We start from the raw sequence: 15652 nt of genomic DNA, 5'->3' as shown, positions 1-15652 counted from the left end.
AAAAAAGAATTTTGGTCCTGTCTCACTTGGACTCACAGTACCCGGAAGTGATGTGGATGTCCTCTAGAACTTAAAGCCGCGTGGAGGTCTGTGGAGTCTGCAGGAATGCCAGTTGCTTCCCAAAGACAAAGTGCCTGAGTGGAGATGTGAAGAGAAGGCTAGGAGGTTCACCGAGACCAGGAGAAAGGTTCCGACAGAGGGAATGACATGGGTCAAGTCATTTGGGTGAGACAAGAGTCAGGTCCCTCATCCACTTTGTAGCTCCTGACCTCCAGGCTTTCCAGAACTGTGACTGCATATGAGGTTCAGGGTCCCTTCCTTTCTACTGTTAATATTGATCTCATAGGGTCCAAACAGGAAGTTGGTGGAGGAGATATTAACAGACCCATAGGGCAAGCAGGAGAGATGTTCCTGTATTTTCCAGGGAAGAGAATGTAAATACAGCCACTGTCCTGTGCCTGGGATAGAAATCTCTTCCCTCCTGAGGAAGGAGAAAACAACTTGGGCAGGTCTGGGCAGGGCAGGGCAGGGCAGGGTGGGGCAGGGTGGGGCAGGGTAGCACTGGCTTTGCCCAGACCAACTTTGGTACTCTTAGAAAGGAGGTAGAAAGCCTGACTATAAACAAACTCTCTTAGCTTCCTCTTTATTGGATCCACCAGTCCTCAAGAGGTTTATTCTTAAGTTACTGTTCAGTCTGGGCTCAACCTGTCCTTATTTCTTCACTCCCACTACCTCTTACTTCGAACACTTACTTGTGCATCTGAGACTTTAAATAATATGATGTTCTGGGATGTCTGAAGCTCTGGTGTATAGGAATGGTGTTACGTGTGTAACAGAGCAGCAAGAATTCTACAAAGCTCTCTCTAGAGCTTTGTGCGTGGTTCCCATACCAGCAGCATCAGAATTACCTGGGAGCTTGTTAGAAATGCATGTTTTGGGGGCCCTATCTCAGACCTATGGAACCCGTGGGGTGGAACCCAGCAATCCGTGTTTTAACAAGCCTCTGACATGCTCAAATTTTGGACATGCTCTATTGAGCTAGAAGGCTGTGTAACGCCGGAGAATGAGCCTGTCATGAGTAGGACTGGGTCCCTGGGTTTGCAGGTTCCAAGGCACAGAAAACACTGTTTATGTAAGGGAATTCTCTGAATGCACATAAAAGCATTCTTTGCCCTTTTCCATGAACACTGTCAGCTTGAAAAAATGCCACATGTGTTGCTTCGGAGGGAGACTTCTCACTTCTCAGCAGGTAAATGTACCTTGACTCCAAGGATAGGGAAAAGAGGAGGCTTCAGAAAATGCAAATAAGGCTGCCAATGGCTGCAGGTGACCTCCACTGGAAGTGTTTCAACTCTGAGTATACCAAGTGCATTGCTCCCTTCAGTGCTTGCTCTAGGACAGTTTCCGCCTGGCCCCTCCTTCAACTTCTCGGAAGCTGCTACGCCAAATTCTTCTCCAGCTTGGAGCCGCGCAAGAGGAAATGGACTGTAACAGAAGTAGGGAAATTCAAATTTACTATACGGGACTTTCTGAGGGCAAAGCCTGGAACAGAGCAGGTTGCACAATCTTTTCTGGACATCTCTTTCGGGGCCTGCAGGGCTTAGTGGTTAAGGCTAGTGCCTCAATTGAGTGCAGTCCTGGCCTTTCCATGATTTAGCTCTGTGATCTTGAGAAAATGACTTAACCTCTCAGTGCCTTCATGGTCTTTAATTTTTTATTTTTTTTAAGAAATAAGAGTCTGGCTATGTGGCGCAGGCTGGTCTCGAATTCCTGGCCTCAAGTGATTCTCACTTCAGCATCCTGCCTCAGCCTCCCAAGTAGCTGTGATTATAGACACGAGCCGTGGATTATAGACATGAGCCATGGCATCCTGCAGCAGTGCCTCCATGTTCTTGATCATAAACTGGGAATTATAACAGCAAGACACTCACAGGCATTTGCGAGGATTACATTAGACAATGCATCCCAAGTAAGCACTAACCCAGCGCCTGGCCTGTAAATGTTCATTAAATATCAGCTATTAGCCACTGTCTGTGCCTAACATGGTACAGACATTCAATTTAATACATGCTTGCTGAGTGAATGATGGATTCACAGTCCCTGCCTGAAGCTGCTAGAAGACCATCAAAAATGTATTCTACTGCTATTCTGGATCCCCTTCCATCCTGAACAATTAAATTACCAGGGAGTGGTCCTGATTCCCAAGGCTTAATGGAACTCTAGCAGGTATTTTTCACAGTGGTTTCTTATTTCTGGGACGTCTTCTCCATTCTGGTGTGTTGTCATCCAGTAAGCTGTTAGTGGGGAATCAGAGTGACTTAAATTGCTCTCATGGACAGAAGGAGGAAGCAATTAAAAAGAAATGGAAAGTGAGGTTTCTTGGGTAGAAGGACAAGGGTTGCCACCAGGTAGCATTTCCTGACATGACTCGGCTTGGAGCAGTCTCTTAGCAAATTGGAAGCGTGGTCCCTGAGAGAAATCCATCTGCCCTCCCTCCGTGCATTGCTGGCAGTGAGCTCCTGAAAGAGAATGTCGAAGCTCATTGTTGGGGTCTAACTTCATCAGAGCTGATATCTGGTAGGGGTTTATGTCTTTGGTTGAGCTGCTTGGAGGAAGAGAGATTTTTTTTTTTTTTTTCACTTATACCTGTACTCATAGAAAGCACCCTTGACATCAACACATCAGACCTGGGACCATCTAATTAATCTGGAGATCTCTATTTTTCATTTACCTTTATACCCATATAATCTAGGTGGTTTCTGCCCCACTGTTGATCCCAGGCATTTTGCAGTGAGACTGTTAAAGAACTCCAAAGCAGGTGCAAAAGTGCAGAGCAGGAAGATTTGCAGACAGCTTTGAGATTTCCTCTCCTACAAAACCCTCCAGCCATGAAAGGCACAGGGCTGGAAGAGCAGCAGCAGCAGAAATCTGGAATTTGTGCTTCTGATTTTGCCCAAGTGGCCAGATTTCCCCTGTGGCGGAATCACCCACTTCCTGCAATAGCCCTTCCCCTACCTCACCTCTCCCTGCAGGGACCTCCAGGTCACTCCTGTGGCTGGATAGTCTTTGATGGCTGCCGTTAGAACTTCTGCTTGTGAGGTGAACTTTTCAGAAAACTTAATATTTAAAAACAGGAACTCACAAAACAGATCCACTGGGGAAGTGGGTGATTATTCGTCTTTGCTATATATAGGAAAGAGTCAGTTTATAACATAATTATTTTTATGTGCTATTTTTTCCCCAGAGCTCAGAGAATCATCCAATCTAATTATGCCAATGTGCATTGATTTTTATAGCATCTCTCTCCTTCCTTGGGTCAGACATGAGCTCTTCCAGACTCTTCTTCTTTTGTGACTTTCTCCAGTGCCTGGCACTGGGCTTGGTACTCAGCAAGGCCCAACAAGGGTACAACTGACTGCTAGTTGTACTCCCTAGGGGGAGTGTAGGTGTGGGTGTCTTGGAGCTGCAGCCCATACCAGATCTTCCCAGGAATATGCTGCTTAAACAAACAATTCTTCTTTCTCTCAAGGTGGCAGGGAATCAAAGAACAAAGCCGGTGTGTCCACCCCCCCGGTCTCCTTATCTTTGGACTGAAATAATCTGTGCAAAATTGGAAACAGCCTGCGTGTGTTCGGTTTATGTCTGCACGTGTAAGCCTGTTCCTCTGTGACTTGAAAACAGGCAAAGCATGAAGCATGAAGAATATCGGGCCATAAGGAGGAGCGAGCTCTGACAGAGCATTCCTCCTGTCTGGATTTCCACCTCTTGGGTTAAGTCTGACTTATTTGGCTTTGATGGAGTCTTAACTTTGTATGTAACGACAGTTATTTGCAAATGAAGCTTGTGTCTTGGTATTGCAAGGGTTCAGCTGTAAGCCATGATCTGCTCAGCCAGGATCTGGGCTCTCCAGACTTGGCGCCCACAGTGTCTCTCCAGCCTCAGTCCTGGGGCAGTGGGAGTCACACCCAGTTCTGTGCGTGCCCTAGAGCGTGGACCTCGTTCCTGGTTCTGCTCACACTGTTGCTGTAAGCAGGAAGTTCTTGCCCTCTGCCCAGGTTGCCAGACCCTGGAGAGGACAGGAAGTTTATGTTCTTTACATCTTTAGGATAATGCTTGACATAGAGAAGATGCCTGATAAAGGTATATTAAGTGAATGGAGAGAGGGATGGATGTGCCTCTTGCCACATGTGTCCTGCCTGCATTTAGGGAAATTTACTGATGCCTACTATAGGCAGGCTCTATTCTAGGTGCTTGAGATACATCAAAGTTGGAAAAATCTCTTTATGGACAGAGATTACATTCTAGCAAGGGTGACAGACCAACAAAAAATAAATAAATTACATAATATGCTACATATAAGTGCCTGGGAAAAAATCCAGCAGGAGAAGGGGGAGTTGGAGGGTGGGGGCTGGGGCAGGTTGTGGTATTAAATAGATGGTCAGGGCCCAGCGTGGTGGCTCACACCTGTAATTCCAGCACTTTGGGAGGCTGAAGCAAGTGGATCACGAGGTCAGGAGATTGAGACCATCCTGACCAACATGGTGAAACCCTGTCTCTATTAAAATACAAAAAATTATCTGGGCATGGTGGCATATGCCTGTAGTCCCAGTTACTCTGGAGTCTGAGGCAGGAGAATTACTTGAACCCGGGAGGCAGAGGTTGCAGTAAACCGAGATTGCGCCACTATACTCCAGCCTGGGTGACAGAGCGAGACTCCATCTCAAATTTAAAAAAAAAAAAAAAGGTGGTTAGGACATGCCTCTGCTGGAGTAAATGGATCCCTTCTCTGATCACCTTAAATACTTTGCCTGAACCTTTCCTCTGGCAATATTGTTTTATTCTTTAAAACGACATTTTTTTTTGAGATAGGGTCTTGCTCTGTTGCCCAGGCTGGAGTGCAGTGGTACAACCATAGCTTACTGCAGCCTCGACCTCCTGTGCTTAAGTGATCCTCCCACCTCAACTTCCCAAGTAGTAAGGACTACAGGCACGTACCACCATGCCTGGCTAATTTAAAACATTTTTTTGTTTTTTGTTTTTGGTAGAGACAGAGTCCTACTATGTTGCCTAGGCTGATCTCGAACTTCTGGGCTAAAGTGATCCTCTCACTTTGGCCTCCCAAAGTGTTGGGATTATAGGTGTGAACCACCATATTGAACCTGTCTTATTCATTGTACTTACACGCACACACCCATAAATCACATTTATCTGTTTCGCTGTTGGCTCTCCCACTAGGCTGTCAGCATGCAGAAGCACTTCTATGCATGACGGTATTTATATCCCCTCAGCATCTAACACATGATAGATGTTCACTAAAACGGGTCAAATAACTAGTAATTGATTTGCTGGGGGGAATAAGTGGGTCAGAAATAGTAACTGCCATATTGGCTTTTTTTTTTTTTTTCCACATATACAACTTGCTCTTTTTGGGTAGCAAATACTTTTGAGTCCATTAAGAAGAACATTTACCCTTAAATTAGGGTTAAGGGTTCATGTGCATCAGTGGCCTTTAGGAACACAGTATCCTTAAACATGAAACACACCTACCAGCGTAGTACTTCCTGTCTGTAAAAAAGCTGCTTTTTGTTTTTCTTTTTTTTTGAGATGGAATCTTGCTCTGTCACCCAGGCTGGAGGGCAGTGGTGCGATCTCGACTCGCTGCAATCTCCACCTCCCAGGTTCAAGCGATTCTCCTGCTTCAGCCTCTGGAGTAGCTGGGACTACAGGCATGTACCACCATGCTCAGCTAATTTTTCTGTATTTTTAGTAGAGACGGGGTTTCGCCATGTTGGCCAAGCTGGTCTCAAATTCCTGACCTCAAGTGATCTGCCTGCCTTGGCCTCCCAAAGTGCTGGGATTACAGGCGTGAGCCACCCCGCCTGGCCTAAAAAGCTGCTTTTTCTAAGCTGCATTAATTCTTTTAGCCTGGCCAGAGATGCTTTGGTAAATGCTTTTGCTTCAGGGGACTGATGAATGCTTTGGTGTCCCTAAAATGTTTTAACTTGGTTTTACAAAAGGGAGTTATTTATCAACCCAAGGGAAAAGTGATGGGCTTCGGGTGGGTCATTCTCTGTTTGGAAGATGGGATGGGGAGCAGAAGAGTGTGGTTTGATGCCTGGACACTGTCTGGGCCTGACTGGAAGAGGACACCTTCACCACAACCTTCTGGCCCTTCTTCCCAGTGAGGGGGACCATCGGCCTTTATCTATTGCTGAGAAACTTAGAAGAAACTTACACTCCCAGGTTACCCTGTGCTACGCTATATTCTGTTTTGAATTTCCAAAGGAGAATAAATAAGAAAAAAAGATGTTATTAACAAAATAGCTTCCATTTGTTAAACCCTTCCCATGTGCCAGTCTCCATGCTTGGTTTATATTCGGCCATTCTAGGAGGCAGTGGTCACTGTCCCCTTTTCACCGACAAGAAAACTGACACTGAGAAGCCAGGTCTCCCAAAGTTGCCCAGATGGCAAATGGCAAAGTGAAGGTTTGACTCCAGGCCTGCCTGTCTGACTCTAAAACTTGGCCTCATAATCCTTAAAGGAGCAGATAATTATTTAGAGAAAAAAACAAATGTTACTGTCTTCTTCAAGACAGTAACAATGGATATTGTAAAGCACAGGAGTATAGGAGGAGTTGCACTGTGTAGCAATGTGTGCAACAATGACAAGGAAGAGGAGGTTAAAGGCTACCCAGAGATGGCTGCAGCAGGGGAAGCCACTTACTCATGCGAACAAGTTCTACAAAGCTGTGGGAAAATGAAAAAGGTTGGGTGGGGGAGTGGGAGTGGCGTGAGGTTGGTAAGATTATGGAGGAGAGGCTTTCCTTCCGAAATTTTCTTTAATATTGTTGATACATATTTCTAATTAGAACTTGTCAGAGACGCTGGAACTTCTTCCTAAAGGGCATAGAAAATGTCTTATTTTAGCTTAGGGTTTATTTAAATTGAGTTGGTAAATGGTTTGTCAACTCACTGTGCTCTGTATGGAGGCAGGGGGCTTGTGTGGATGAGTTACGGCCACATTCACCAAATCTCTCGCTTTCTTGGGTCTCGCGAAGAGTCTCTAAGGAGCCCTGCAATGGGAGGGTTGAGCGTGTTTTCTCTCTGCTCTCTTGTGGAGGCTCCCAGAGAAGGGAACTGATGCCAGGGTGGGCAGCTGCAGGAGCTGGGATGTTTGGGCTCCTTCGTGGAACTGTCTGACCTCAGGGAGTTCAGAGAGCTTTGTGCTGTGATTTTGGCATTGAAGAGACTTTTAAAGCATGGAGTCTTGTCCAGGCCACAGCGGACTTGATTCCCTTAAATCTAATGGGTGACTTAGCAGCTCTTGTGTTTGTCATGTGAGGTCATAGGGATGTCTTCTGCCCAGTGAGCTACACAGATTGAGCGCCACACCATACATTTTGCTCCCTTCCTGTGACCGCCATCCTTGCACCTGAACCCTCATCTACCTGTACTGCCAAGAGTCATAGCATTGCTTGTGGAGTGGGTGTGAGAGTGTCTTTATTTTCCTTGCTCCTGCTTTTCCTGGGGGCTTGTGTTTGATTTTGCACTGCTCTTGCTCTCTCTCCCACCCCTGGCCACCCCTGTCCGTGCCACACACAGGGACGTGTGTGTGTGTGTGCGGTATGTTTCTCCCCTTCCTGCTTCCAAGATCCAAAACCAGCCCATTGCAGGACTACACTGATGTCTGAACTTCTCCACCAGACACTCTCCACCATATTCCTTTCTTGGGTTCATGGCTACCCAAGCAAACAAACAGCTTTCTGGACAGTGACTGATGGGCCTTCCCATCGGTCAGATCTTTTTCCTCTGTTTACTATCCCTTCTTTCCATATACCAATCCTGAAACAATTAGGCACTTTGGGAATATCTGTTGAAAGTACAAATCCAATTCCACCGAATTGTGGATTTAGCTCTTCCATGAAGATTTCACGTTCATTTTGTTTACTTGCCATAGTTCACCCATGGGTGTAAGAATATCCAAGACTCTAAGCCTAACTTTCCAAGTCCCTCTCATGCCACTCTCCCCACTTATCACACTCTGCTGCCATTAAGCAGATACATTTTAGTTCCTCAAACCCTCTAGATTCTTTCCCAGCTCAGGGCCCTTGCAGATACTAATTCCTTCTCCTTGAAGTGACCTTTCCTCCGTGCGTCTCCAGCCTGGCTCTTCACAGGTCTAGTTCCTTCTCGTCTTTCAGCTCTCAGCTTGAACACCACCTCTTCAGGGGGCCCTTTCTCACCATGTTGTCTCCACAGGGTCCTTTGCCCCCTTCATTCTTTGAAACTACACCTTGTTTCCTTCATAGCCAATCACTGCTTGCCATTATGTATCCATTTGTCTGTTGTCTTGTTCCATGTCTGTCTTTCTCCCCAGGATGTCAGCTCCGCAAGGAAACAGATGATTCTATTGTTTTCACCCCATATACCCAGCACCTGGCACGGAGTAGATGCTCAACAATTCTTAGTTGAATTGAGTGGATGACTGACTGAATGAACAATTGAATGAGTTCTTTTCTTTTCTTTTTTTTTTTCTTGAGACCGAGTCTCGCTCTGTTGCCTAGGCTAGAGTGCAGTGGTGCGATCTCTGCTCACCGCAACCTTTGTCTCCCGGGTTCAAGCAATTCTCCTGCCTCAGCCTCTTGAGTAGCTGGGATTACAGGTGTGCACCACCACACCCAGCTAATTTTTTGTATTTTTGGTAGAGATGGGCTTTCACCATGTTGGGCAGGCTGGTCTCGAATTCCTGACCTCAGGTGATCTGCCCGCCTAGGCCTCCCAAAGTATTGGGATTACAGGCGTGAGCCACTTTTCCCCTCCTTTTTCTATTCTTGAAAATTACTTGTCACTCTCTCACTGCTATTCTTCTGTACCTGTTGTTTACATCATTTCCTTTTGAATGTGGTTTTGGGGTTTATTTGTGCGTTTTTCTTCTTTAAGAGTCAGGAATCACTCTATGCTCTTTGAACCACAATTGAGATCTTCTGTTTTATTCTTCCCTGCCCTAGAAAGTCATATCCCACCCCTTGTCAGCCATCATCTTGGAGCTCAAAAACAAGATTTGGCGTTCTGTGTCCTGGATTACCATATTGGAATAAAATGTTCAGATGAAACTAGGAAAATTGACGTTACAGAGAGAAACATGTAGAAGGGAAGAAACTAGGGGTTGGGAGACCTGAAACTGAGGCTGAGTATAAAAGAGAAGAAGTACTGCCATGGGCATGTGCTGCATACTACCTTCAAGATAGAGGTACCTAGAGGCAAAAAGATGATGTTGTCTTCACACCAATTACACATCTAGCCACAAGGTATGTCATAGTTATTATGGATAGTTGAAGCTGCCTATGAAAAAGGTGCTCTGCAGATCAGCAGCACCTGCTGTACCTGGGTGCATGTTTGAAATGCAGAATTTTGGGCCTGGCCCTGGGCCTAATGCAATCAGAATCGTATTTTTGACAGGCCATTCAGGTCATTTATACAGCCGGTAGAATTTGAGAATCACTAGTGTATTCCAGAAACTGCCTGACAATTCACGTTGCTAACAGCAGAGGAATCCTTTGATAAATTATGGGCATGTGTTCCTATGACTTCATCAACTGTCACTCTGTCACCCAGGCTGGAGTGCAGTGGCACGATCTCAGCTCACTGCAACCTCTGCTTCCTGGGTTCAAATGATTCTCCTGCCTCAGCCTCCTGAGTAGCTGGGATTACAGGCGTGCACCACTACGCCCGGCTAATTTTTGTGTTTTTAGTACAGACGGGGTTTCACCATGTTGCTCAGGCTGATCTCGAACTCCTGACCTTGTGATCTGCCCATCTTGGCCTCCCAAAGGGATTACAGGTGTGAGCCACTGCGCCCAGCCTGGGAATTAAGGAAACTTCTTGTGTGAGCTCTACTCTGGCCCGCAAAGAAGGCTGACATTGACATGGGCTGGGATAAATAAGATAATCTTCTCATTTAAGTTCTTAAGAGCTGAGATGGAAAGTTAGGGCATAGTCAAATATTGCAGGCTTCAGAGAGGCAGATTTCAAAATGTGTAGGGATGGAAAGATGCAAGGGTCTTTATCAGAAGATGGCAGTGACAAACTGGGAGCCCTTAAAAATGCAACTGCTACCATGTATGACACTAAAAATGGTTCCCAAGAGGAAGAAAAGGAGGAGGTGTCTGAAAAGTTAGGTGTGGCTGCCCAGGGTAACTTACAGAGTCCAGTGTACAGAAGGAGGAAGGAAGAACACAAGATCAAAAGACTTGCTTGGATCTCTACCAAGAGTGGCAGGTGGTTATGTACTGTAAAGAAATCCTAACTTGTTACAGTGTTAAAAACAAGAAGAGCTACTCTGCGTAAGTGTGGAGCAAGGAGGATTAGAGAGGAACATTTCTCCTGTTTGGAAAATGGGAGGTGTCATTGCCTCCATGAGACCTTCCCTGACCACCAGCCTGGATCGCACTTTATACTCTCATTCTCGACCCATATCACCCTTTTGAATGTATTTCACAGCGTTCATTGCGATGTGAAATTATCTACTTTACTATTGTCTCATTACCTACTTTGAACTCTTCTAGAATGTAAGCTCCATGAGAGGGGTGACTTCACCTGCCTTATTAACCACCGGATTCTTGGGGCCTAGAATGGCCTGGTGTGTGCCAGGTGCCACATAAATGTGAACGAATGAATAGAAGTCTGAGACAAAGCCAAATGCCTCAACCCCTATGACCTCTATTCACTCTGTCTGTTCTGTAAAGATCTGGAGATGAGGCTCTCCAAATTGAACAAAGAATAATAAGCTTATCAAGAAAAGGAAAGAGCAGCTCATCTTTCTTGGGAGCCCTTGTGGTGTCTACACATGTAAACGCTACATTATGCCTTTTAGTTTTTACACTAACAGGGCCTGGTAGCTCACTCCCATTTCACAGATGAGGAACTGAGGCTCAGAGAAGTTAACTGACTTGCCTTGAGCTACTCAGCTAGTAACACATGGGACACATATGTGAATTAAATCTTTGGTTCCAAAACTCATGCTCTTTGCCTTAAATTGAGACTTGGTGGAAACTGAAGTAAAAGGGAAATGAGCCGATTAATTGCTTTAAATAAACTTAAATCTCCAAGCACTGGACAAGGTAAGTATAAATTCTTATCACAAGGATGCCACTTAAAACCCTTCCAAAAATCTGTGGTGCGCAACAATAAACACTTATTTCTTGTTCACATGTTTGTGGGCTGGCTGGGGTTTGGCTGATCTTGGCTGAGCTCTGCCAGGCATGGCTCTAGGCTGTGGATTGGGTCCAGGTCTGCTCCAGGCGTCTTTTATTATCCTAGTACCAGTGGGCTTTCTGGGGCACGTTCTTCTCTTGGCAATGCCAGAAGCACATATGAGATGAATGGAAATACACAGCACATAAGGCCTATGTGTATTATGGGCACATTATTTCTTCTGCCCACATTTCATTGGCTGAATCAAGTCACAAGCCACTCAAGCCCAAAACCAGTGGGGTGGGCGGTATACTCCATCTCTAGCAAGGAGAACTGCAAAGTCCCATGGCAAAGGGTATTGACCCTGGCAGGAGTGAACAATTGGGAATAGTGATGCACTTGACCCAAGGAATATATGTGGAGCATGCATGGTGTGCAGGGACTGGGCCATATGCTTTACATGCACCATCTCATTGAAGCCTTACAGCAATCCTATGAAGTAGATTATTATTATTCCTATTATTTAATGAGAGAATTTAGGCTCAAAGCAGTTCATGACTGAAGGTCCCACTGAAGTAAATGGACTATCAGGGGCATGTGCCCAGGTCTGTCTGGCAGGAACACCCATGTTCTTAACCCTGACTCAACTCTGCTGAAAGAACTGGCTGTGATGGAAGAAGAGCTGCCAGTAATTTTTCAAAAGCTGTGGGTGGTAGGGAAGGCATCAGAAGAGCAGATACACACAAATGGATGCATTTTTCAAGGGGTAGGAGAAAGTGAACGTCTGAAATGAGATAAGCTTGAATTTTGTGTGTCAAGGATGGTTGCTTTATCAAAAACAAACAAACAAACAAACAAAAACAAAACCAAACTCTAGAGAAAAAGCCACCATCTCTGTGGCTGGGCTAATGAATCAGGCTGGACACTAGTACTGTAGTAGACTAGTGGAACTCATCTGAACTTCATGTTAATCCCTCAGCTTGGATGGATATATTCAGCCACCCCACCTACTCCCAGTCTTGGTTCCATATCCTTGTGGTGGTGCTATTCTTTAATGCCTTATTTTCAACTTGCCTATATGTTAATTCTACTGCCTTAATTCTCAACTTGCCTATACCCTGGGCCTTTGATTTGAGTCCCCTCACAGATAGCTTGGGGTGTCCCTGAATGAATGTCTGTAGATTTCTGCTGCTCACCCATACTGTCCTGTACACGATTCTCAGACAAAGCCTGGCACCCGACTCCCTGCTCTCCTCACCAAGCTGGCACACCATCAGGACTCCTGAGTCCTATCACCCAGAGGAGAGATACTCCCCCAGGAACATTCTAGAACACATTTAGAAGAAGTGACTCATGGGCAGTGCTAATGGTGATCTGGGGGGTAGCATGAGCTCAGTGAGGGTGAGCATGGCTCTGCAAACCTGGTTTCACTTGTTAGAAAACTGGACTGCCAGATCAAGGGATGGTCATGAGGTTAGAATTTCAGATTTCATCAAGGGATTTGACAGATCCTTTCATGATCTCTTTTCGAAGAAGACTGAGAAATATTGGCTGATTTAGGACAAATAGATTAGTGCTGGCTGGTTAAAAAATTATACTGTCATTAATCAGATGTGCTGATTAATGACAGCCAGAGGGAGGCAGCTGGTGTTGAACAATAGAACTCTGTCCTCAGCCAGGTCCTGTCAGGGGTTCTCACTCTTGCTTTCTCTACAGCCACCCCATCTCTCTTTGAACAAGAGGCTGCTTTATAACACTGATGGCGGACATAAACAAAGGAGGAGTAGCTAGTATAAAGATGAGAAGGTCAAGATTATAATAATAATAATAATAATAATATCTATAACACCTTACAAAGCCTTTCTCTAGAGACTGATGTTATCTAAGTCTCTAAACAATTCTGTGTAGTAGGGGTGACCAATGAGCCTCATTTCGGATTGGATTCAGGGCTTAAGTAAATTCCCAGGATCATGCAACATTGTACTGCAGAGCCCAGGTTTAAACACTCGTTTTTCTGATTCCAAATTTTATACCCTTTAAAATAGGCCAAAATAAACAAGAGGAAATTAATGGAAACATTTTTTACAATATACAAGCACAGGTTGGGAGAACCTAATGTACCAACTGCCATGGGAATGACCCTCAGCATCTCTCCCACATTCCCTAGCTCTGTGACAGCTGCCCACTGCCTCACTGAGACAGAGTTGGCATTCTCCTCCCCAACCTGGCCTCTTCCAGGCAATTAGTAACCCATCCAGCTGGAGGAGAAGAACAGAAATGTGGACTTGGCCCCCTAGTCTCATAAAGCTACAACTGCTGGTCTGATTCGGGGGCCCCTGTGGCATGGTGGAAAGGACATGAGTTTACAAGTCCTGTGAATTAATTTACTTTTAAAAATAAATTAAATTTTAAATTTACTTGGCTTGGGCAAGTAAACTAAACTTGGCCAAGCCTCAGTTTCTTTTCTGTAAAAGGGGAGGCTAATGATACAAATCTTAGTGGACAGTAGTGAGGACTGCAAGAGATGATGCATGTAAAAATCTTGGCACAGGGCCTGGCAGATAGAAAATCTTAGTAACTTGCAGTTCACCTTCAGAGTTGGGAAGTCATGAGTCGCGGCATGGATTGAACCAGGATTGTCGTACTCTCTGCACCATCATGGTACTCTCGCCCTTTCTGGATCTAAGTCCTGGCTTCAGTAATTCAAATATGGGTAGCTTTTTATTCTTCTGGTAGGAGGCCCTCCCTATTCAAGAGGTAAGAGAATGCCCAACACACGGCCAGCCATGCTTGTTCTGCTGTGCCTTTTCATTGTGCAGAAAATATAATGATAATAGAACCTTCTAATATTTCAGAAGTTTGGAACATCATGAGAACTTACCATTTAGACTCCACAGTCAGGTAGGCGAATGGATCGAGCAACTCATCTCTTTTCCCTCACTTCTTGGGAGGTTTGGTAGAGGGAACAGGAAGCATGGAGGAAGGTGCAGAATTTGTGGGGAGCAAGTACCTTTGTGAACCTCTTTCTCACTGTTGCATTTTGTTTTCCTTCTGAGTTCCTCTTTCTTCTGGGTGATACAAGGAAGCTACTGTTTGCCTAGAATGTAATACTCTTTTCTGTTTGTTTTAATCCCTACCAGGACCAGGTGTTCTTTTGGTTTTTGAAGTTTTCATCAATAGGAGTTTACTTATTTGGTACCATAAAACCCTACTTTAAACAAGATACACAATTTTATGCGTCATAAAAGTAAAAACAAATTAAGTACTTTTGAAAGCAATGTGTTTTAAATTATATCCAAATAACAAACACTCACCTAGGGCAAGAAATGAACTCTTCTGGAGCAACAGATTGTAGAGCTGATTGATTTATTTTGTGCAAGAGTAGATAATAATTTACCCAATGCTTGCTATGGTAGGGATTTCCCTCACAATAGTGTGGTGAGGTCAGCAAAGCATGATGGTCAGAACCAATGCATCTTCATCTTATCTGCAGGTCAGGTCCTGACAGTGGATTCTGTAAACTCCCACCCTCTTAAATTCAGATTAATGGGCATTAAAACTTGATGTTGGTCATCTGGCCTAGTACAGAAAACAACTTTCTGTCATTCACTTCTCCTCCTCTTTTATTGATTATCATCAATTGCATAATGGTAGCACTCCTCACATATTTCAGCATTCACTGTTTGTTCTTCAAAACTGTTTCTACAGTCAACAAACCCTTTCATACATGCAAGCCAGTTTCATCCATTTCTTACATCTAATTAATCTCTTTGGGTTTCACCATAATGGCACATTTCTTCTTCTTCTTTTTCCTTTTTCTTCTTTTAACAGCTTTACCGAGGTGTAATTTACATGACATAAAATTCACCATTTTAAGTCTGCAATTCAATTATTTTTAGCCAATGAGTGGAGTTGAGCAACTACCACTATAATCCAGTTTAAGAACATGTCTATCACCCCATTCCCTTTTGCAACAATCTCTTTTCCCAACCCCAACCCCAGGCAACTACTAATCTACTTTCTGTGTGTATAGATTCACCTTTTCTGGATATTTCACATAACTGGAATTACAGAACATGCATCTTTTGTATCTATCTGGATTCTTTCACTTAGCTCGATGTGTAGAACATATCTGTTCTTTGTTCCTTCTTACTGTTGAATAGTATCCCCCTATCTGGATATATACCACCTTTCGCTTATACACCACCAGTTGATGGACTTTTGGATTATTTCCACCTTTGACTACAGTAAACATTGGCCTACATGTCTTTGTGTGGGTATGTTTTCATTTTTCTTGGATACATCCTTAGGGGAATTGATGGGCACAACTTTCAAAAATTGCACTTTTAATAGTTTCACGATTGACAATATGCAGGTATACGAAGGTTTCTGAACAATTTACAGTCAGTTGGCCATTTGATACAAACGTATGAACACTTGTCCAATTTAGCTGTAAGAT

At 44.4% G+C, this 15652-nt stretch overlaps 1 long non-coding RNA gene across 1 annotated transcript; it reads right to left on the bottom strand.

The window, feature by feature from the left end:
* Positions 1–201: 201 nt before the first annotated feature.
* Positions 202–14458, bottom strand: LOC108585882. Its single transcript, XR_001902437.3, has 3 exons — positions 14075–14458; positions 2183–2294; positions 202–1485 (listed from the first exon to the last, which is right to left on the bottom strand). It is a non-coding gene; the product is annotated as an uncharacterized LOC108585882 (long non-coding RNA).
* Between the last annotated feature and the right edge of the window lie 1194 nt (positions 14459–15652).

This window comes from Papio anubis, chromosome 3 (assembly GCF_008728515.1).
Source record: "Papio anubis isolate 15944 chromosome 3, Panubis1.0, whole genome shotgun sequence".
Classification (NCBI taxonomy): Eukaryota; Metazoa; Chordata; class Mammalia; order Primates; family Cercopithecidae; genus Papio; species Papio anubis.
The sequence above is the reverse complement of the archived record's forward strand: the minus strand, read 5'-3'. Positions and strand labels throughout refer to the sequence as shown.